Source organism: Mustela nigripes, chromosome 5 (assembly GCF_022355385.1).
Source record: "Mustela nigripes isolate SB6536 chromosome 5, MUSNIG.SB6536, whole genome shotgun sequence".
In the NCBI taxonomy this organism is placed as follows: domain Eukaryota; kingdom Metazoa; phylum Chordata; class Mammalia; order Carnivora; family Mustelidae; genus Mustela; species Mustela nigripes.
In genome coordinates, this window is record NC_081561.1 from 129451186 (window position 1) to 129474337 (window position 23152).

Sequence of the window (23152 nt, forward strand, 5' to 3'; positions counted from 1 at the left end):
GTCAGTGTGATCTAATGCCGTGCCTAATGAAACACAGCATTAGGTTTGGCCTCACTTAAGAGAAGGTTTCAGAAACAGAAAGACAGGAACTTGTTCTATAAATGTGTTGGGTTAAGTTACTTAACAAACCTAGCTTGACTTAACCAAGAGAAGAAGTTTTGCTGCTTATCATGAGGGTCCTCCCCTCAGTCAGGCTGAGCTTAGGAGGTTAACAGATCACAAGGAAGGAGCTGTCACACTAGAGGCTGCACTGACCCATTCTTAGCAAATCTGAACTCTTGAGTCTTTCAATTGCAACAACAACGAAATTTTAGGCACCAAGAGACAGACACCATTTCAAAGGGCAATGGTGTCCCTCTCTTCCTCTTTAAGTAAATGCTAAGCATTGTATCAAGTAATGAAGATATTGTGAGTCTGTTTGAAGGTGGGACTCTTTAACTGTCTGAAGAATTCTGGGCACCAAGCTGGGGTTTGCTTTCCCTGATGGTTGGAGAGGATCATAAGTGAAAGGGGGTAGAATGCGCATGATTTATAGCCAACTCCCTGCAAGCACAATAGGGTACTATTTCCACAATGGGAGGAGATCTTCTGACACCTCTTACTATTCCCTCCGTGTATAAGTTGTGAATTCTAAAACTTCCAAATACAACATTTACTTTATGTCAGCAAATCGGCATAATATCTAAACAAAGTTGGAACTTTTTTTCAAATATATAAAAGGAAATCTGTTGCTGTGTATTGTTTCCCTTCCTCCTGTAGTTGCTGCTGATCTTCAGGGCATGGACTGCATGGATCTTGGTGTACAGTTTAAAACAAGAGACAAGAGCCATAAATCTCTCTTCTCAACTATTTCTCTTGGGAGAGACAAATTCCTATATGATGTGGTCAGTGGGTTTTAGCCTCAATATAGCATATTTTTCTGAGGGGCTTCCCTAGTCATTATCAAATAAGATATTTTCAAAACATATATATATATATATATAGAGAGAGAGAGAGAGAGAGAGAGATACATACACACACTTACACATATGTGTGTGTGTACAGTTTGAAAGTCTCTCAAACCATGAGTATATAGAATCTAGAACTTATCCAGAAAATAAGAGATATTGAAAAGACCTGAAATTATGTTGGGACAAACTAATACAAAAACTGAAAATTGTTTGGCTCTAAGCAAAAGAAGACGTTTAAGCAGTCTTAAAAAAAAAAACAAAAACAGATGGGTTGTTACATAGAAGAATATTTTCTTATGGCTTGTTTTAATGATGAGAACTTTGCAAAGATTGTAGAGACTATGTGACACTGGAAATGTCCCGGCAGAATTTGGATCAACAGATACTGGTTGGACTAGACAAACTTTAAGGCTCCTTGAAGCACAGTAGCTCTTCTCTTTCCCCCTGAAAACGGCCCACAGTGTGAAATCTAAAAAGGTAATCTGAAGGTGGATGCCTTGAGGCCAGGGCTTCTGAGAAACGAGATTCATAGTTACTTAGAAGCTAAAGAAAGGAATCCATGTTTTGAGAGAAAGAGGACTGTACCAGCAAAGGGCTCTTTGACACTCTTCCATGATTAAAGCAAATTATCAGAACTGTAAGGACAGTATGACAAACACAGTGGGAGATTTTAACAATACCTCTCTGAATGACTGGTGAATTAATAAGTCCGTAAAAGACTTGAACAACATGATTAAGAGGTTTCATCTAAGGGGTTTATTTTTAGAGTTCTATCTTACCAGCACCCATCAGTGAATATGGATTTAAAAAAAACATTCATAGAATGTTTTTAAGAAATCGATCACACACTAGGCTATGAACCAAGTCTCAATAAATTTTGTGGAACTGGTTTCACATAGAAAACATTCTCTAACAACAACAGATTTTTAAAAGTTAGACTCCTAAACAAAATGGTTACTAAAAAACTCTCACTTGTTTGCAGATTTAAGATGACATGCCTAGTATCTCATGAATCAAAGAAGAAACAATTATGGTAATGACGACGTTCTTAAAATTGAGTGATGATGAAAATATTCCATCATACCACTGGGAAGATTCCACTAGCAATGTAGTTAGAGGAAAATACTTAAATCTGATCCTAGGAAAGAAAAAAAAGATGGAAAATTAATGAGTAGCCAACTCAAGAGGTAAGAAAGTGAATGAGAGTAAATGCAAAGAAAGCGGAAGAAGGATAAACGAAGGGTAGAAACTAATAAAATCGGTAAACAAATATATACTAGAGAAGATTAACAAAGAAAAAGCTGCTTATTTGAAAAGGTTGACAGGCTAATCACCAAAATCGATCAAGAAAAACACAGGGAATACTCAAAGTAATATTAGGAATAAAAGAGAGAATAAAACTATAGATACAACAGAGATTAAAAAATAAGAGTGTACTATGAACAACTGTATGCCATTAAGTTTGAAAATTTCAGTGAGATGAAGAATTTCAGAAAATACGGTCCTATAACCATTGAAGAAACTGACGCATCAGTTAAAAATCTACTCGTCTCTCCCTCAAAGAAAACAAAACCAATACGCACTAGGTTCAGATAAGGGAAAATTATAGGCCAATTTCAGATATTAATACAAATAAAAATCCTAAAAATATATTAGCAAATGAACCCAATAGTGCACGGAATATATCGTGGCTAACTTGGATTTTTACCAATAATGCAAGGGTGATTTAACTTAATCAAGTTGCTGACAGCAAGTTCCCCATTATCAGATTAAAAGAGAAAAAAACCCTTGATCTTATCAATGGACACAGAAAAAGCACTGAGTAAAATTCAACACTTATTTGTGATTTTAAAAAACATAAACTCTTAGCAAACTAGGATCACAAGGGAACGTTCTTAACCTAAAGTGTATTAACCAAATCCCAATGGTAAGCATCATGTTCAATGATGAAATGTTAGCTAGCAGCCTTCCCTTTAAAATTAAGAACAAGTCGAGGTGTGCTGTCCCTACTCTGCTTAACACTGTACTGTGGGTCCTACGCAAAGTGGCAAAATAAGAGAAAGAGACAGAGAGGGGGGGGGAGAGTGTTGGAAAGGGAGAACTAAAACTCATATTTATGGATGTCACTGATTATATGGACCAAAGAGAAATTGCAGATAAACTATCAGAGTTGGCAAAATGCCTTAGCAAACTATTAGTTCAATATGAAAAATTCTGTCCCTATGCACCAGTAACAGTTAAAGTAATTTTTTCAAAGAAATAGAACACTTATTTTTCTTGACCTTCATTTCTTTTTCCCTTTTAAAGCTTTTATTTATTTACTTGAGAGAGAGAGAGAGTGTGCGAACGCACACGTGCAGGAGCAGGCAGAGGGAGAGGGAGAAGCAGACTCCCTGCCGAGCGGGGACCCTGACGGGAGAGCTCAATCCCAGGACCCCGAGAGCATGACCTGAGTCGAAGGCAGCTGCTTAACCGACTGAGCCACCCAGGCGCCCCTTGACCTTCACTTCCTGCTCTTTGATGCGCACCTCATTCGGATAAGCATAGGACGATAAAAAAATTATTCAGAAAAACAAGTAACCAATTATATTGCAGAACTATGAGAAGCAGACAGCACAATTTCATGGAAGGCTTACAGGATTCCTTTCTATTCTATGGTTCCCACAGAAAAATTCCACTTGAAAAAAATGGGGCCTTGTAGATGGGGTTACCTTGAATTGTGGTGAATCACATGTGTTACTGGAAAAGAAACACAAACAGGAAGTTCCAGGCCTCTGCAAATCAAACTCTGCCTCAAAGGAAAAATAAGGTTGCCACCTTCTCTTCCACACAGCTTACAATAAAGTGAGCAGGAACCAGCCCTTCAAATAGCATCCCGCGTCGAGAAGGAAACAGTTGTCTTGAAGAGAGAGGTGCGGGCAAGAGGTAGGTAGAGGGAGAGAGTTAAGAAGTTCTTCATCTACATGAAGATAATATTGAGGGTTACTTAAAAAAATTTTTTTTAAACTGAAATTTCACTATATCAAGCACAGGGTATTTAAATTCTAAGGACTATCTGCTTCAACTGAGACCCCTAAACTTATTCTACATTTGGGTATATCCATCAGCAGGGGGCTTGGTCTGCTTGTGTTTTCAATACTCTCAGAGCAGTACGGCACAAACAATGTTTCTCCACTCAGGGGTTGATTATCATTTCGATAAAGTAACAACAAAAATGAGATAAAACTTCCTGAAGAACTTTTATGTTCACTTGGGTCTGACTGGGCAAGTCACTCAATAAAAACAAGGTTATCTAGAAATACTATAGTATGATGTTTTTTTAAATGGTTAAAACCTAAATCACTGGAAACAACCAAAATAAGCAAAAAAGAGGCTGTTTTCCTACCTGATTAGATAAACTATGGCACATTCTTATGGTGGGATAGGAGATAGCCCTGGAGTCATACTCTAAAATAACCTTACTGACACACAAAAGTATTCATGGCATATTGCCAAGTTGTAAAAATAAGATCTAAAACATTAAGTGCAATCACTGAGTTTGGACATTGAACAAAAATACTAGCAACGTGTATGATTATTTCTGAGTGATGGGATTAATAGTGACTTTTGTTTTGTCCTTTGTGCTTTCCTGTATTTTCTAAGTACTCTACACTGAGGGTGTGTATTAACGTGGATATTATTTTTAAAAGCTCACCCTAATGACATTTGTGACAACATGGATGGACAGTATGCGAAGCGAAATATGCCAGACACAGAAACACCAAATACCATATGATTTCACTTGTATGTGGAATATAAAAATAAAACAAAACAAAAAAATGAAAGAATATATGAATAAAAAGAAACAGATCCATAAATACAGAGAACAAACTGGTGGGTGCTGGAGGGGGGGAGATTGACAAGATAGGTGAAGGGGAGTGAGAGGTACAGGCTTCCAGAAAGGGAGTGAATAAGCCACGGAGATGAAAGGTACAGCACACGGAATACAGTCAGTGGGACTGTAATAGCATTGTATGGGGACAGGTACTTGTGGTGTACAGAGAAGTTGAATCACACTATTTTGTATACCTGAAACTATGTAACATTGTGTGTCAACTACATTTTGATAATTAATAAACAAATAAATAAAATTCTCCATAATAAAGTACCTAGAGTTCTGCAGCACAAACTTCTGGAGCTCTCCGAAAACACTCAAACTTAGCACAGCTTCGTGGCAGCCAAAACAACCAACAGAAACAGTGTCTCCTCACAGTCGCACTGGAGGATCTTTTCTTACTCTTGGTCCACCACCCGAGTGGTGGTAGTTGGGCTGCAGTGTATCAGGGCCCCCAGGAGACGCTGAAAAGGCTCAGTGTCCATCCCAAGGAGGGGTCTGCTTCCCTCAGCTTCCCTTCCCTTAGCGCAGAGCCCCGAGCTCAGCATCTGCGGCTGCAGGACACTAATGAGAATTCGGGGCATGGACAACAGTTCCACTTAACCACACTTCACTGTTGCTTTCCTGCTCAGCACTCTTCTCAGCTCTCCAGCTCGGCTTGCAAGCCTTCCGCAGTAGAGCCCCCCACGCCTTCCACCGATCTCCCATGGCCTCCGCACAATCTCCACCCAGGATGGTGCGTGTCTCCACGCTCCCATCTCTTGCAGTTCCCACACCTCATTCACGTGCCAGGCCCCAAGCTGATCTTACCCTCCAGAAGCCTTCCTTTTAGCTCCTCCGGCTCTCATGGATCTCCCAGTCTCTCAGCTCCTTGGCTTATCCCCCACACTTGATCATGTGGGGGTGGGACAGTCGCATTGATTCACTGTTTCCTGTGCATGGCAGGGTGGGCCAAGTCCCAACCAAGTCCCGACAATCAAGGGAGAACCTTGATTCTCCCCCCTGCGTTCTCCCAGCTCTCAGCATGGGGCTGCGACCCGGTAGGCTCTCCCATCCAGTCGTCTGTTTGCCTGCTTCTTTCCCTCTTTCTGCTTGTCCTGCGCTACAGAGCAGAGCACGACATCTTCCTGCTCATTCTTCTAAGCTTCTATCTATAGGTTTCCTCTGATGTCTTTGGCTCTTGTTTAGCTGCACTAATGGATGGCAAGTCACTAACGCAGACGATTCACAAGGGTGCCTGGTCCTCTTGCCTTCTCACGCCCAGGCACCCCCAGGGTGCTGCACGCGTTGAGGACTAGGTCTCTTTCAGTTCCTCCCTCGCTCTTCTCCTTGCTTTTCAGAACTTTAGTGGGTTACATTACCCATTCATCTCTTTGCCACTCATTCAACACCGTGTTCCTGAGTGCCTGCTGTGTGCGGGGCACTGTTGCTTATACTCACATTTGGCAGCTGTTTCCTCCACTAGATGGGAAGCTCCCTTGTGGAAAATGTTACCTGTTACAATTATTTAAATGTCTAGACAATCTAGCAGTGTGCTGATAAAGTGTTTGCAATATATATATATATATATATATATATATTTTAAGATTTTATTTAGTTATTTGACAGAGAGAGAGGACAAGTAGAGGGAGAAGGAGAAGCAGATTCCCCACCAAGCAGGGATCCTGACCTGGGACTCGATCCCTGGATCCCAGGATCATGACTTGAGCAGAAGGCAGACCCTTAGCCAACTGAGCCACCCAGGAGCCCCAAGGATTTGGAAAATATTAAACGGAAACTAGAAAGAGAAAAGGAATGAAGCAGAAGGCTACAGTTTCATTCTATAACTCTCCACTTTGTGGTTTGACTGCAGAGATGTTGTAAAGACAAGGAAAAACTCCCACTCTAGCAGAATGAGAAGAGCCTTTGCTTCTTCCTGAGTTTAAAGCAGACAAAACGGGACAGTGATGTAGGTGAAGGTACCCTTTAGACGGCAGAATGGGTTACAAATACGAAGCACCGTTGTCATCATGATACACGTTATCTATACCTGGATGTGGGAAGTTTGATCCCAAACCATAAGCAACGAAGTCACCCCATTTCGCAACTTCCTGCAGCCAGCAGCAGAACACAGCCTGAAAAGAAAGCCGAGAGCCTGACAGAGCCCAAATGAAAGAAGAAATGAGCATGAACAGCCACAAACCCAAAGAAAGAACAAACCCCACTGCTGGGAGCAAGAAAACCTCTAATTGCCTCCACACCCCTGCTTACTTCCATCTGCTCCCGTTTAAGCCCAACGACAGGGCTCCTTGCAGCCGCGGAGAAGAAAGTAAAGGCGTTCAGAGTGTCTGGATGGCTGCAGCAGGCAGGAGCCCACAATACGGACGGAAGATCCGCAAGCAAGGCTAAACAGCAAAGCGGACAACAGATTCGATGTTTGTCATGCAAAACTGAGCAAACAACCTCTTAGAAAACACACGAAATGATAATGGAGATCATTGTTGGGAGGAGGGCACAGTGACACGCGTGGGCAGGAATGCTGCAGTGGCGTGTTGGAAGCAGCCGGGAGCCTCCCTGGGGCAGGGAGTCGGAAGGGGCCTGGGCTGCAATAGGTTTCCTATGCAGAAGGGACCAGCAGCGCAGGCACCCACACTCCTTAGCGTGCTGTAACCCAGCCTTGACAAAACTCCCCAGTGGTGATCTTAGTTTTTAGAAATGCTAACCTTTAGATTTTGGTGTCATTTTGATCATTTCTCCCCTGCTGTCCCTACCTCAAGCTCACCAGTCCCAGTTCTCAATGTTTCTGGGCTGCCCCATGCTCAGGAATTTCCCCTGTGCCCCCACAGTCTGAAGGATTCCCCCTAAGGAGCAAATGTGGTGTAAAGTCGCAGCATCTTGGAGAACAGGCCATTTTTAGATAATGAGATGGAGGTGTACAGATGCAAAAAGACGTGATCATACCACCAGCTAGTGGCAGGTATATGAGCCCTCATCTCATACCTTACAATATATCACACACGGGAGAAAAGGGAAACCAATGCTTCGTGACATTAGCTATTCATAGTGACACTATGTTAGGTGGCTTCACATACTTTTATCTGAGCTCCAACCTTACAATAATCCTATGAGCTGGGCTCAAAGAACTTAGGCACTTTTCCTCAAGTCCTAACAGCTAGGAATGGGAGAAGTTGGGGGTCCACATCCAGTGTGATTACAAAGCCCGTTCTTCCTTCTAGCCAGGACTGCCTAAGCATTTCAGGATAAAGGAAGCTGAGGAACTAGTTAACTTAAGGGACAGGTACCTTTTGAGAGCTTTAATTTCTGTTCAGGGCAGAGTGAAAGGAGATTAGTATAACGGTATGAACATCAGGGTCACATGGGCCCCAAGACTCAATCAGAATTTTGGAAATCAGTGGGAAAGGTGGTTACTAGAAACTTCTTGGTTTCCTTGTGTAACTATAGTTTTGCAATTTGTGGGGACCCTGGAGGATTCTGGTGGTGGCTTTCCTATCTCTGAGCAGCTTCCTCCTGCAGAGCAGGCTAACGCTAGAAGGGCAGGTTGGGTAATTCCAATGTCAACCACGCTTGGGCCACTGGGACACACAGGGTTCTCTACAGGAGTGGGAAGGGGCCTGCTGGCTATACCTTCAGCAATGAAACACCCTCGGGAATCCCTTGAACAGAGTATCTTTGCCTCCAACCATTGCTCCCAACATAGCACAGGTTGCTCAGCAGTTCCTGGCCAGGCCAAGTCAAGGTAGGGCCTGTGTTACACAATGGAATGCTGTGGGCTGCTCTATTTCTGATGTAGTATAAAAGAAATGGATTATGTCTTCCCATGAGAAGGAAAGGCTTCAACATGCAGGCTGAATATACATAAAATGTTCCTTTGGGTAAATGATGGAATCCCACCCAAGGGCCAGAACTGGAAAAGAGGACCATCCATCATTATATGGAGCTCTAGATTTCCAGGAGCCACAATGGGTGGGGGAGGGGGCATGGGGGGTGGCTTCCGAGCTGTCAGCTCACTGGCACCACCCCAGGGAGGCTCTATTCCTGCAGGGGTTTTCAGAGTGCTCTCGGACCTCACCAGTCAATGTCAGTTAGGTACACCTCCAAGCAATTTCTATCCCTGGCCTGACATTTCTAAAATTAAAATTCAACCAAGTCTCTACTCTGTTTCTTTGCGAAGACATGAATAGGATAGGTAATAACTGAAAATAGCTTGTGTGTTTTGTCCACTGTTCGATGGGTAAGACAAAGTGTGCTTCTGTTGGAATTCCCCTTCAACATTTTATTGTGAAAAACTGCAAATATATAGTTTTAATACTTTTACATTATCTACCTAGTTCTAACATTAACATTATACTGTATTTGCTTTAGCGTACAGCTACCCATCTCCCCAGACTGTAACACTTTCATATCTGCACATTTAGTAAGTTTATACTGAACATGCACCTAGCTTCTAACATTGACATTATACCACATTTGCTTTATTATATAGTGATCCCTCTACCCAAACTAAAACATCTATGCATTTTTTTTTATGGCCCTTATTCTCCTAAGGTGTGGCTTGGGGGAAAAGCAACAGCTTTCGGACATGTCTGGCCGTGAACCCCTGCTCGAGCACTTACTCGCTGGGAGGCTGCACACATTTGATTTCTTAGCGCTTCAGGTTCCACAGTTATAAAATGTGGGGGAAAATGCCTTGGGGTATTGTGAGGATTAAATGCCATACGGTGGGGGAAACACCTGTACGGACACAGAACCATGTTTTAGTTCAGAGACAATGCATGAGCAGGACACACGCCTGCGCTCTCTATCTTTTTTCTATGAAACAAAACTGCAGAGTCAAAAAACAGCAACAATAATCCAGGTACAGATGAAACAAGAATGGCAGAATGTGGGTAACTGGGAGCTCGCTGAAGGATTCATGGCGGGGGGGGGGTTGGCCCATTAGGCTATACTGTTTACTTCCTATAAATTCAAAAATTTCCATAATAGCACAGACTATTTTTTTTCAAAGATTTTATTCATTTATTTGAACAGACAGAGATCACAAGTAGGCAGAGAGAGAGGAAGGGAAACAGGCTCCCTGGCGAGCAGAGAGCCCGATGCGGGGCTCAATACCAGGACCCTGGGATCATGACCTGAGCCGAGGGCAGAGGCCCTAACCCACTGAGCCACCCAGGTGCCCCAGAACAAATTATTTTAAAAAATGAACTCATCATTGGAATTTATCAGGAAAAAAAGGGGGGGGGGATCCTATATTGGAAAAACTTAATAAGAAACCTCTGAGAAAGTAATAAGGAAACGATGACACGGCGGTTAATAGTACAGGTTTAGGGAGGCCCTGGGTCATCTCACTCTCACGGATGGGAGGAGAAGCAGAAGCAAGGGCTTTGGGATTTTGTAGACGCTCCCCAGGTGACTTGGTTCACTAAGGGGTGAGAACCTTCGTCCTGGCAGAGAAGTGTGAAACCACACTTTCCAGCAGATTATTGGTGAGAATAAATACTTAGCATAATGCAACACTTGTGGCTCCAGCTAACCTGCAGGCAGACGATGGCTTGAGGAGCCTCTGATCTAGCAGAATAAGAACTATTCGTAACCCAGCAGCCTCCCTCTGTAAGTCAGGGGTGTGTTAAGGAAGGACCCTACCAAGGGTCTAAACTGGTAGAGCTGAGGACTTCCTTAGCAGCTTTCAGAATCGGGGACCTGGAGAAATCTGGAGGAACCAAACAAAACACCCGTGGACAGTGTTTAGCAGAGAAGTAAAAGGAAAGACTTCATTTCTTTCTTTTAAAACAAAAATGTCCCCCTCCTGTTCTCGTACCCTGATCGCTTTCCTTCCCTGCTGTGGGTCAATGTCTTTCCCCTTCACTGGCAGCCAGGTGCCAGGAGGGGCTGCGAGGGCACTGCTCTGCTCAGGAGACGGTGTGTGTCTCCTGAAGCCCTTGCAGTGGCAGCCGGGGGGCTCTGAGGAGCGAAGGCAGCTCTACTGGGCCTGCCGGGCAGGGCTCCCACAGGTGAGCGACAAAGCCATCTGCTGCTCTGTGGGCTTTCTGCGTGACCGTGGCAAAGAAGCAAGCTAGTAACAGAGCACACAGGGGCATGCGCGCGCACGCACACTCAGAGGAGCTGGCAGGATTTTTATATGTATGTGTTATTGCCTGAATAGTGTCCCCCCCCAAATTCATATACTGAAGCTCTAACCCCCACTATCACGATATTTGGAGACAGGTCTTTTAAGGAGGTAGTTAAGATTCAATGAGGTCCTAGGCTAATAGGTCTGCCCTGTGCCAAGAGGAAGTGATATCAGGGCTGTATCGGTACAGAGAGGCCACGTGAGGACACAGTGGGAAGGGGGCCACCCGCAGGCTTCCTTGCAGACAAGAGAGGCTTGACCAGGGGAGGCCTCTCTGAGCACCTGTGCTGAGAGAGAGACACAGGGCCGGATGAAGAAGGGATTTTTCCAGCCTGAGGGCCTGGGAAGAAAGGGCATTTAGGATGAGCCTCGCTCGTGGCAGACTCTAAGATATGGGAAGAAAGCATCCTGGAGGAGGAGAGTGAGTATCCGAGGCCCACTGAGGGTACAGACGCGGCTTGCTTTGGTTGTGAGATGACTATTAAGTGTAAGGGCAGATGTGGTAGAAAGGTAGATCATACAGGAATGGTGAAGGGTCTTGAACATCAGGTTACGACGTTTCTTTCTCAGAGGCTAATGGGAACCCTGAAAAGTTTTTCAACAAGAGGATGACAAAAATTGATATATATGCTAACAAGGGCAGAGTAAAGAGGCTGGACATGGCATAAGCATTTAATAGTGCCAGGCATCACTTGAGCACCACATGTTATCTCCCGTGATGCTCGACTCCCACTTCAGAAAGTAGGAAGGCGAGGTTCACAGAGGTGAAGTGACTCGCCCAAGACCCCACAGCTCATCTGCAGTGGAGAGCTCAGATTTCAACCCTATGTCCAGCACCAAAGTGAATGCCCTGTCCATCCCATCGTTTATAACCCTAAACCCAGTTCCCATGGCTTCATCTACTTTCCCTGCAACCAGAATGGCTACTTAATGGAACACACACTGGAAGGCACATTTTGTTTAGGCTTCAGAAATGGGAAGAACAGCAGCAAAAACTTCCAGTGCACAGGGCACCTCCGGAAATCTTATTCAGCTTTCTAAAAAAGGCAGTAAGGGAGCTAGTTCTCGTCCTCCCGTGTCACAACAAAAAGCTACAAATGTTCCTGTTATGCTCCGCGGTATCAAAGTAACCAGTGATGGTAATTTGCATAGAAGCTGCAAAAATGTGTAGGGAGAGCAGCTGACACCCTGCGCTGAGAATATTTTTTTCAATGCAGTGTCAACAGCTCCTCTCACATACTCTTTGCCCCCCAACTCCTGAAAGAGCAGCCAGTACCCAGGAAAACACAATGCTGTGTCCCGGATCTGCTGGAAGGACAGACTTGGTAAGGGATGCCATGATCATTTCTTTTTGGCTCAGTAGCTCATCCAAAACCTTAGCTATATCAAACAGTGAAAAAGAATAAAAAACTGGGTTAGCAAGAAGAGTTAGCGTTCTTGAAATATAAAAGTCAAATCACACCGTGACACACACCATCAGGAACTACTTAAATATTCTTAAATGCACTCTCCTTCAAGGGCAAATATTTTTAGTGTTCAGGAAGCAATACTTACAGAGGTAACTTGGGTGCTATTTTGAAAATTACACACTACTATTATTATCCCAAGACGCAGTGGTGTATAACAGTTTGTCGGGGGCGAGGCAAACTACTGAAGGAATCAATTCAGTTCAGCACACCTACTGGGTGGCGTGCCTACTGTGTCAGGCACTGGGACAAGATAGAGCAGGACAGACAAACTGGAGACTACAAAAGCTTGTGGAAATCACTTTAAAAAACAACTGATGACATAATGGCTTTTTAAAAAAATTAACTTTGGAACCAAATAACCAAATTTTGAGAGCCATTCCTTTGTAAAACAGGCACATTTTCCACTTCCTTGCCTAATCATGCCCCAGGACTCATGTTCTGTGGCTTCTCTGTGAAATTTTCCCAAGATTGCCTACCCCATTCTATCTTCAAGAAGGCAGGGGGGTAGAGCTGGGAATGTGTGTGTGCGCGCATGGGTGTGTATTTGTTGGGGGTCTTTTTTTCCTTTTTTGCTCTATAGACATATTCATATTACACTTTCCATTTTGCATCCTCATTGGTGGATACTGGTCTCACCCATAAAACAAAACCCTCGTCAAAGTACTGGGTCTCAATGTACCTCTGTTTTCCCAAGGCAGAAACAATGCCTAGCACTGCTTCTTAAATGTTTACTGAATGGATGAATGCTTGTTTTGACTGTGAGCTTTATCTCAGAGTCTAGTTTGGTAGTCAAAATATTCTCCATGGTGGGTGTCAACAATTTCAAAAATCTCAAGGCATGCATATAAATATACTTCGGGATATTAAGTTTGATAAGGTATAATTTACATGTGGCAAAGCTGCCCCTGAATTTTGACAAATGGACACAACTGAGTAAGAGTGGGTGGTTCTTAATACTGGTTTGGGTCCCTGTCCCCAGGGCTTCTGACAGTGAGGCCTGGGACCAAGGTTTTTAACATCTCCTCACGTGATCCAGGTAAGAATCCTTGAAGTAGATGAAGCTCTGCCTTTCCATTCCATTCTAGATTTCCTTTCCTTTCCTCAGTCCCTCATCCATCCCTCTCAGTCAACTATGAAGATTGAAGATGAGGGCGCCTGGGTGGCTTAGTGAGTTAGGCCGCTGCCTTCGGCTCAGGTCATGATCTCAGGGTCCTGGGATCGAGTCCCACATTGGGCTCTCTGCTCAGCAGGGAGCCTGCTTCCTCCTCTCTCTCTCTCTGCCTGCCTCTCTGCCTACTTGTGATCTCTGTCTAATTTAAAAAAAAAAAAAAAAAAAGATTGAAGATGAAACTGAAACATTTCTAAACCGAGGCAACTCAGCTGATTTCTGGTTGTAGAGCAGAAATACAGCTAGTAAATGATATTTTGAAATGAACACAAGATATCCGCTTAAAGAAATAAAAATGCCTTTGAATCAGAGTGAATAAAAGGGCTGTGATTTAAATGGGGACTGAGGGGCGCCTAGGTGACTCAGTGGGTTAAGCCTCTGCCTTCAGCTCAGGTCAAGATCCCAGGGTCCTGGGATGGAGTCCCACATGGGACTCTCTGCTCAGGAGGGAGCCTTCTTCCTCCCCACCCCCCCGTCTGTCTCTCTGCCTACTTGTGATCTGTCAAATAAATAAATAAAATCTTTTAAAAAAATGGGGACTGAGTACTGATGTAGGAAAGGGTTGGGGGGAGGTGATAGAAAAAAAACTGCCCTTATAAAATACATCGTTTTGATTCCAAATGCAACCTTACACCTAAAGATTCAAGGGCCCTGTGAATAGGAGAGATTGACACAAGGTCAAAATCTAAGGAATACAGAGTTGAAGGAAAATAGGGGAAACTCATTTCTCTGGTTTGATGGAGTCATCCTTCAATGACAGGAAGAGGCCAGAGGATGCGAAAAAGGCATTATCCTTTCTATCCTTTATTTAATGGAGATTATTGGAAGATGTGGAGTCTGGCCTCTAATTAGGAATATGGGACAATCTTTACCCTATTCAAATTTCTGTTTTCACAGTTCAGTGTTTCCATTTGGGTAAAGTCCATCATAACAAACTCCAGGGACCTGTCACCCTTCTTCTGTCATCCCCCCACTCCAGGATTGTATGATAATCTACTTTAAGCGACAGGGTCAATGGCCAGGAGACTTGACATTTAGTGGAAATGGAATCTGACCTTTATTAATGTTTCACTGTGAATAATGTTCTTGGTTTCATTGTGAATAATGCTCAAAGTGGGACTGATGTATTGACTAGTATTTCACTAATTTAAAAAAGAAGAAGAAGAAGAAGAAGAAGAAACCATCATGAATCAAAACAAAGGTACACCTGGTGTAAAAACAGCTAAAAAATGTATAATGCTTACTTGTTCTGCTGAGGTCCTGGGAAACTACAAGTCTGCACGAATTTTAAGAATCCATTGATTAGAATGGGTCTTTCAGTAAAGATTAATTAAAAAAAAAATCACCCTGGGTTTGCAAAATGCCACGGAGTTACCCCCTCAGAGAAAGGACATCATGGAAAGTGCTGTGGAGACATTTGGAAGTGTGCTTTACACTGTCATTTACAAGGCTGGGGATGTGGGTCTCACCAGCTGCCAGGACTGGAAGAAAAATGCTGAGTTGGCCTTATGGCCAAACCCAGCATCTCCCTGTAATTAGACTTAGCTGGGGGAAAAAGTGGCACACAGAGGATAGAAATATGTGGCCTCAGACTGGTGGGGAGGACAAGAAAGCTGATTAAGTTTCTCTCAAGAGAGTCAATTAAAGAATCTTGCCGGGTGTGGCCCTGGACTGCTTTGCAGCCCAAAGAAGTAGCCAGGAGCCACATAGAATGCTTCAAATGTGCCCTGTCTCAACTGAGATGTGCCGTTAGGTGTTGCATACACACTGAGATTTCTAAGACTGCCCACAAATATTTCAGTAATTTTTTTTTTTAATTTGACAGAGAAAGAGGTCACAAGTAGGCAGAGAGGCAGGTAGAGCACAGGGAGAGGGGGAAGCAGGCTCCCTGCCAAGCAGAGAGCCTGAGGTGGGGCTCGATCCCAGGACCCTGAGATCATGACCTGAGCTGAAGGCAGAGGCTTAACCCACTGAGCCACCCAGGTGCCCCTCAATAATTTTTAATATGGATTGATGCTATAATAATTTAGCTATATCTTAGGGCTATAGGGCTATATCTTTAGCTATATCTCAGGTTAAAGTGTATTATTAAAATTCATTTCACCTATTTCTTTTTACTTTCATTTAACATGGCTACTGGCAAATTTTAAGTTATACATGCACTTTGCCTTCTATTTCTTCTATTGGGCAGCATGGATCCAGACCTTCATTTCTTCACTTGCTAAATGTTCCTAGAGGTGGGAAGTTGGGTCATGGGGGGTTAGCATGGGAAGAAATACCGTGTGTGTCTGTGGGACGAGTGTTACGCTGGGGTAAGGCAGTATGGTTTGTACTTGCTGACGAAAAACTTTAACTTCAGGAAATGTGAGGAGGAATCACAAGAGACCCAAGCTAATTAGGTCCGACCTAGGCCCGACTCAATGTGCAGGTGCCTCAGGTTGTTAATCTGTAAAGTGGGAGGGCAGGACTAAATTCCTGCAGGATGGAGTAAGACCAGAGAGGGCCTCTACCTGCAACTGTTTCCCCGTTACTCCAAACTCAAGGATAATTTCTCCTACAAATGATTAGCGTTAACTGATTGGTCTTTGGCCTTGGCCAACACACTGTGACAACTGAGGCCCATTCTGAGGAGTCCTGCTATTGATCTGTGTCAGCTCTGCTCCAGTTCTCCTCATGGGAACAACGCACAGTTCCTTCCGTGGCACGTTACTACAGTTAAACACACACAAAGAACGAGGATGAGGCGGGTGAAACAGAGAGGCTTCATCTCCTTGGTAAGGACTCAGAGAACAATTATAATATTTTTTTGAAGATTTTATTTGCGAAAAAGAGAGTGGGAGAGAGAGAGCACGAGCAGGAAGGATGGACAGAGGCAGAGGAGAAGCAGACTCTTCTCTGAGCAGGGAGCCCACCTCGGGACTCGATCCTGGAGCCCTGAGATCATGACCTGAGCCGGAGAAAGACGCTTAACCGACAGAACCACTAAACTGAGAGGTGCCCCTCAGACAACAATTTCAAACAGAAAAATCCTACAGATGATATTCAGAGGGAAATGTGTTTGTTTTCGTTCAAAGCCACAGATGAAATATCCACTACTGTGCTATTAACCTACTCATTAATACGAGGATTTGTAATAATATATCAGTTAAAGAACACATCCATAAAACCCAACTTTCCCCCTCTTCAAAAAGCAAACACCCCCCAAATCAAATTTCAAGAATGTGAATCTTTGTTTAAAAGAGTATGTGAAACGCAAGCCGAGAATTCCATTTTAAACAAAGCCTTGGCTGACGAGAGGAGTCCGCCAGCCGCAGTGCAGGTGCTGAAACCTGCCGGTTCTGCTGACAGAATATATAAATGAGCTCCCGACACTGAAAGCCTGGGAGGGTTAGAATACAGATCAAGACTTCTGATAGTACTGCGCCCGCAGCTGTCTGTGACCCTGGAGCACATGCACCTTGCGTTTCTCCAGTGGCACAGCCCCCTCCTGGCTGACTCTGCCTTGTTTCACAGACCTGGGCATTCATCTAGGGCAGGAACTGTAGGTGCAAGGCACCGAAAGGGCTGGGAATCAGAGGGAACACGGCAAAGTAGAAAATCCCTGACAGATCCTGCTTGACCTCGGCTCCACCAGAGGAGCCCGGAGACCCTGAACGAGTCCCTTTGCTCACTAACCTGAGCTGGTGTGTGTGGGAAAAAGTGAAAAATGTTCGATAGTTAAGGAGCCTTTGTGGTACTCTGGCATGAGGTAAACAGCTTTGTTAAAGTTACTCCTTCTTATCCTAAAGACAAGAAATCTATTATCACAGCAAAACCTAGCTGGCCACCAGGGAAGTGGCTAATCATCACTGTAAAAACATGAAGGCCTAGATCACTCCCTATAAAGAACCGAGGAAGAGAAAGCAAAGGGTAAAAAGTATCGGACACTACCCCAGTGTGGCAAGCGATCCAGGTAGGGATTACCCATTGCTGCTCAAAGCACGGGACGAAAGGCAGGAGGGTGGTAAGATGTTCACAAAGGATCCCCGGAGCAGCCCACAGATGCCTCACTGACTCCCGGTGTATCTGGGCATAGGGAAGGTCTGGTTACCACCGCGCCCGAGAGCGCGAACTGAACTCTGTGGATGGCGGCACTAGTTGACATTGTCCGCCTCCTGTTGTGATGTAAAATCAAACACGCATTACCATCTATGAACTATCAAAACAAAAAAAAGTTTAACCCGCATTTAATACCAAGCCTCTCAATCTAACAATTTTCAGGAAGAGAGAAGGAGTAAGTTCACCAACACTATGAAGAGACAGGCAAGGCCAGAACTCAAGACGTTCTATACCACATGCAGCCTGGATAATGGGGGAGGTCTGACTATGGACCAGATGCTAGACAGTATCATGGAATCACTGTAAACTTCTTAGGTGTAAGACTGTTGTGGTTATGTAAAAGAATCCATATTCTTAGGAGATACACAATGAAATATTTGAGGTAAAGTGTCAAGATGTTTGCAACTTTCAAATACGGCACAGCAAAAATTTATATAATGTATGTCATATATATTACATGCAATATATAGAAATACATATGTATAAATAATTGGAAGAAGGAATAAAGAAAACAAATATGGAAAATTCAGAACAATTAGTGAATCTAGGTAAAGGGCATGTAGGTGTTGGTTTTATGATTCTCCTAAACTAGTTAAAACTTTGTTAAGAATAAAAAGTTGGGGGGCACCTGGGTGGCTCAGTGGGTTAAAGCCTCTGCCTTCGGCTCAGGTCATGATCCCAGGGTCCTGGGATCGAACCGCACATCAGGCTGTCTGCTTAGCAGGGAGCCTGCTTCCCTTTCTCTCTCTGCCTGCCTCTCTGCCTACTTGTGATCTCTCTCTGTCAAATAAATAAATAAAATCTTTAAAAAAAAAAAAAAGTTGGGAAAGAAACTAGAAGAGAGATAAAAGAAAAAAAATAATAGGAAAGAAAAAATAATGTAATATCACTACCTCCTCTTTTCATAATCCTCTCGACATTTTTATTCAGGTCAGCTTCACTGTGTGCTTCGTTCAATATGGTTACATTTTTACCATTTTAATAAATTCCGTATGTGCTCATTCAAACTGAAGTAGCCACTGTTTTGGCTGCTTTGTTAGCCAACATCAAAATCAAACTTCAGAAAACCTCCAAGAGCAGGCTCTTGAAGTGTACCAGGTAGGTACAAAGCCTAAGATATCACATCAAAAACTCCTGAAATTGACACCCAATTCCCTATCTAGATGGTTTTAAAGCCAGTAAGACTGGATCAAAGGCTCCAGGCGGAGCATCCTTTTGGGCTGTGATCCTTTCCCAAGATGGCACTCTTTTGACCAGTGCTAGGCCCTGATAGGAGACTGACAGACACAGGGTACTGGTCAACCCAGGCCACTGAGGTTTCAGAAAGGCTGTTTCCACACAGAGTTTGCTGTGCCTGTGTTCTGGTGCAGAGTAGCAATGGCACAACCCAAAGAACAATCATTCAGAATTCGATTTTTAATGCAGTGAGAGCCCCCAGTGAAGCAGGAATTCATTCTATGATGCCTTTAACAGGGAGGGGGCCATAAAGGGCCTGGCTTAGATAGCATAGATACAAGCACAGTTCAACTGCACAACTTAGCCCTACAAATTCAGAGCAGTGTTACTGAGTTGGGGTGCAACCAACACCATGCCGGGGACAGCTCTTCACTGGGCAGGACTGTGGGAGACACTGTAGGACATTTACCCTCCCTGCCTGACTCCCCATGCCAACTGCATGCCAACTGCATGCCAATGCTCCTCCAGTCTTTGAGAGGAGGACAACACATAAACCCCAGGACACCTGGGTGGCTCAGTTGTTGGGCATCTGCCTTCAGCCCAGGTCATGATCCCAGCATCCCGGGATCAAGTCCCACATCGGGCTCTTTGCTCGGCGGGAAGCCTGCTTCTCCTTCTTCCAATGCCCCTGCTTGTGTTCCATCTCTCGCTGTCTCTCTCTCTTTGTTAAATAAATAAATAAATAAAAATCTTTTTTAAAAACAAAAACCCCATAGCTCCCAAATGCCTCCTAAGGCATAGGCTAAACACTCGGAGCCGCAGATTTTATCTGGGGATAATACCTGTTCTACCACCTAAGAAGTGATTTGGGAGGAGCGAGAATGCGGCAGCTCCTTATAAGCTTCTGTTAGCTCTACAAATGATATCGCGAGACCCATTTACACAGGCAGCCGTATAGTTAGAGGCAGGGCTCTAGAGTTGGTCCCAATACCTGTATCCCAGGTGGGATTTATTACACAGTGGCAGCTGTCCAGCATGTACTAGAATATGCAACAGTTACTTATTCTGAAAGTGTTTCCTCTCCATAAGTGGGAAATGCTGGTTTTACGGCACCCACGCTACAGTGTAAAGTTTCAGCAGATCCTTGGACTACTGGAGTAGACAAGAAGGACACTGTCTCAAAGCAGCTTCAAAGAATCTGGCTAGGATGGCCCCACACTAACCTGGAATGAGAAGGACGCTTCCCTCAGTGAGCGAGGAATAAACTCAAGGATCAAGAGAACGAGGTAACAATATGGTGCTCTACCCTCCCACGCACAGCAGAGCAAGGAGCGTCACGCACAGTTCTGACCTTCAAAATGGCTGATCTGTTCTTTGCATTTTTCAGCCATGCTTATGGAAGAGAATCTTAGAGACTGGGCAGTGGTGCATATTACTATGGACAAGAGGAGAGTGGCGTGAAGAACACACCTGCCACAGGGGTTTGGATTCTAGCCATCTGGACTGGGCCCGGGGACCCACACTCTGAAATTCTCTCTCTGGGTGATCCAGGCACAGGCTGCCGCCTCTGGGAGAACAGGGACACCTCTCCAGAGACTTCTACCGTTAGGAAGCTTTGCTTTAACCCTCCCTCCCAAAACTCCCTCATGGAAGATTCTTGCTCTCATTTTATTGCTTCTGTGACTTAGAATTTAGATGAAAGTGCTTCTCTGCCCTCAGGTGTGGTTGGTTTTTTGGGTTAAAAAATTGTTCTTACTCGACCTCTGTTCCTCCTCCCCGCCCACCTGCCACACACATTGTGTAAGCGAAAAGTGAGTTTATTTAGTTGATCTAATTTCTCCTTTATCATTTGCTGTCAAATGAGGATTAGGAAATGCTGACTGGGCAGAAAGTTCCAACCCTTCCGCTCTAGAAGGCCAAAGGCCTCAGGTATTAGCAGAGAAGTGGAGGAGGCCACCAAAGGCAGAGCTGGGGAAAGGCACGAGTCTTGAAGAGCAAATGTGCAAACAGATACCCACTCTAGGTTGTCAGCTGAGATAAAAGGGCAATGAGGTGGCCCACAACAATTCCTTGGGGGCGGGAGAGAGGCAGTGCTGGCAAATCAGGAAGCAATAAATGTGTAGCTTTTCTATCATTTCTTACATTAAATATTCAGCATCATCCAATGCTGCTTACTATTCAGCCTTGGAACATTTCTCCAAATTCTATTCATCTTTTTAATTTTTTTTAAAGATTTTATTTATTTATTTGACAGAGATCACAAGTAGGCAGAGAGGCAGGCAGAGACAGAGAGTGGGGAAGCAGGCTCCCCACTGAGCAGGGAGCCCGATGCGGGGCTCAATCCCAGAACCCTGGGATCATGACCTAAGCCGAAGGCAGAGGCTTTAACACACTGAGCCACCAAGGCGCCCCAAATTCTATTCATCTTAAACACAGCAGACTGATAATGTAAAGGCCCTAAGTCTCTGGACTTGGCCTTCTGAAATGAGATCTTTTATCCTTTTCTTCTCCATGTTTCCAGAACGCATTTTCATAGCATACTTGCAAAGGGGAAGATTATCAGAAAAAGAAAAATGTTTGGTAGTAAACTAGGAAAGAATATTATACCAAAGGTTTTGGTAGGAAAATATTTATGGCCACAAGCACAAGCCACACCCTTTCTGGGAAGATATTACTGGCCTTGAAGCTGGGTTAGTGGATCCCAAAATATACCTCACAAAAAGCACAGTTACCCTCCCAAAATAAGCCCTATAATTAAAGTCTTTTCAAGTGGATTGTCCTATATCACAACTTGACATATGTTGCTTTAATCTCCCTGCTTCAGCAAATGTAGCCGTCTTTGGGCTATAGAAACTCTCAACAACTTACATTTAAACCAGACTGTGGTGTCACTAGGAAATTGATGCAAATAAACAGCACTGTGTACCAAAATACCCAATCTCAATCATCTGTAATGAGATCTCCCTCCTCCCTAAGCACATTTTCATCACAACAGAATCACTGCCCTTGATTCAAAAGGAAGGACCAGCCCAGATTGAAATGCCATTTCATCTCAGAGACCATCGAAAGGCAGGCACTTCTGAAGAAGCCGGGGCTGAAATTAAAATTGGAGACAACCTCCTTGTGTGAATGTGGGGGTCATGTTGTGAGGGTCTCATTTTTAGTTGACAATCATCAGTGTAAGTCTTCAGACGCCCAACGGTCTGTCTGAATTCATTTAAATCAGTTCTTGTTTGGAGTTAGCGGTGGTGTAAGAGAGAGAGCCTCTTACAAGACCTTTCAGGCCTATGATTCTCTGACCAAACTTCTTTATGTTTTCTAGTTATATATTTACATATAACTAGATGTTAAACTATGTAAAATTTTAAACCTTCAAAATAAGTACTTCCGATTTTGAATTTTTTTATTACTTCCATATCAGGTTTCTCGGTGTCAGCATCACTGATACCTTGGGCCTGATCATTGTGGGTGGGGGTGCTGTCCTATGCCCTGTAGGACAGTTAGCTGCACCCACGGCCTCCACCCACTAGGTGTCAGTACACACATCCCCCACCACCCCCAGCTGTGACAACCAAAAATGTCTTCAGACATTGCCAAATGTCCTTTGGGAGAACAAAATTAACTCGGGTTGAGAACCACAGCTCTCTCTCTATATATATTTATGTATTTATATATCTCACCGTGACATGGCTGGGGAGGAGGTGGAATCTAGATTTTTTTAAGGCACTCACAAGTTTACGTTTTAAGAATTTTAAACTTCCTATGATTCATAATGCATTGTTAGGATCTGTGACACAGTGCTACCTTGAAAGATTTATAAACAGCACCACTCCTGTCTTCAACAAAGGGTGGCATGGCCTGGCCTCATTTCAGTCAAGACACTTAAGAGAGAATGGTTTTGCTGTCACCCTATCTCTTGGATGGCTATCCTCCCTCCTTTGAGGAGTTCCATTCTTAGACTGCTAAGAAATCCTTCACAATCTATTACCAGGCACTCAGTACCGACTGCAAAGGAAGAGGATTACGGTTGGTAGCTATTGACATTTTCTATAGAAGCAATGGCCCTCTGTACTGCTCATGGGCCAGATCACCTTAGGGGCAGCGTTTCTAATGCTGGAGAGGCAGGGTGGAGAGGGAGTGGGACATAACATCAGGACGCAAACAGTACAAGGATGGAACATGATTAAGTTGAGCCCAGAGAAGAGATGATGAATGATGGAGAGGTCTTCAAACACCTGAAGAGCTGGTTTGTGAGAGAGTGGGTAGACTTTTCTGTCTGCTTAGAACGTG

The 23152-nt window shown here is 43.9% G+C and overlaps 1 protein-coding gene across 5 annotated transcripts in view; it reads right to left on the minus strand.

The window, feature by feature from the left end:
- Window positions 1–23152, minus strand: part of FYN (FYN proto-oncogene, Src family tyrosine kinase) — a 210310-nt gene that overhangs the window by 90959 nt on the left and 96199 nt on the right. Inside the window, exon 1 of one of the 5 annotated variants that reach the window (XM_059401224.1) lies at window positions 5635–6074. The exons of the other annotated variants lie outside the window; for them this stretch is intronic. The gene's annotated coding sequence lies outside the window, so the exon portion shown is untranslated. Of the gene's footprint in view, window positions 1–5634; window positions 6075–23152 lie in introns of those variants that run through there. 5 annotated transcript variants of the gene reach the window in all.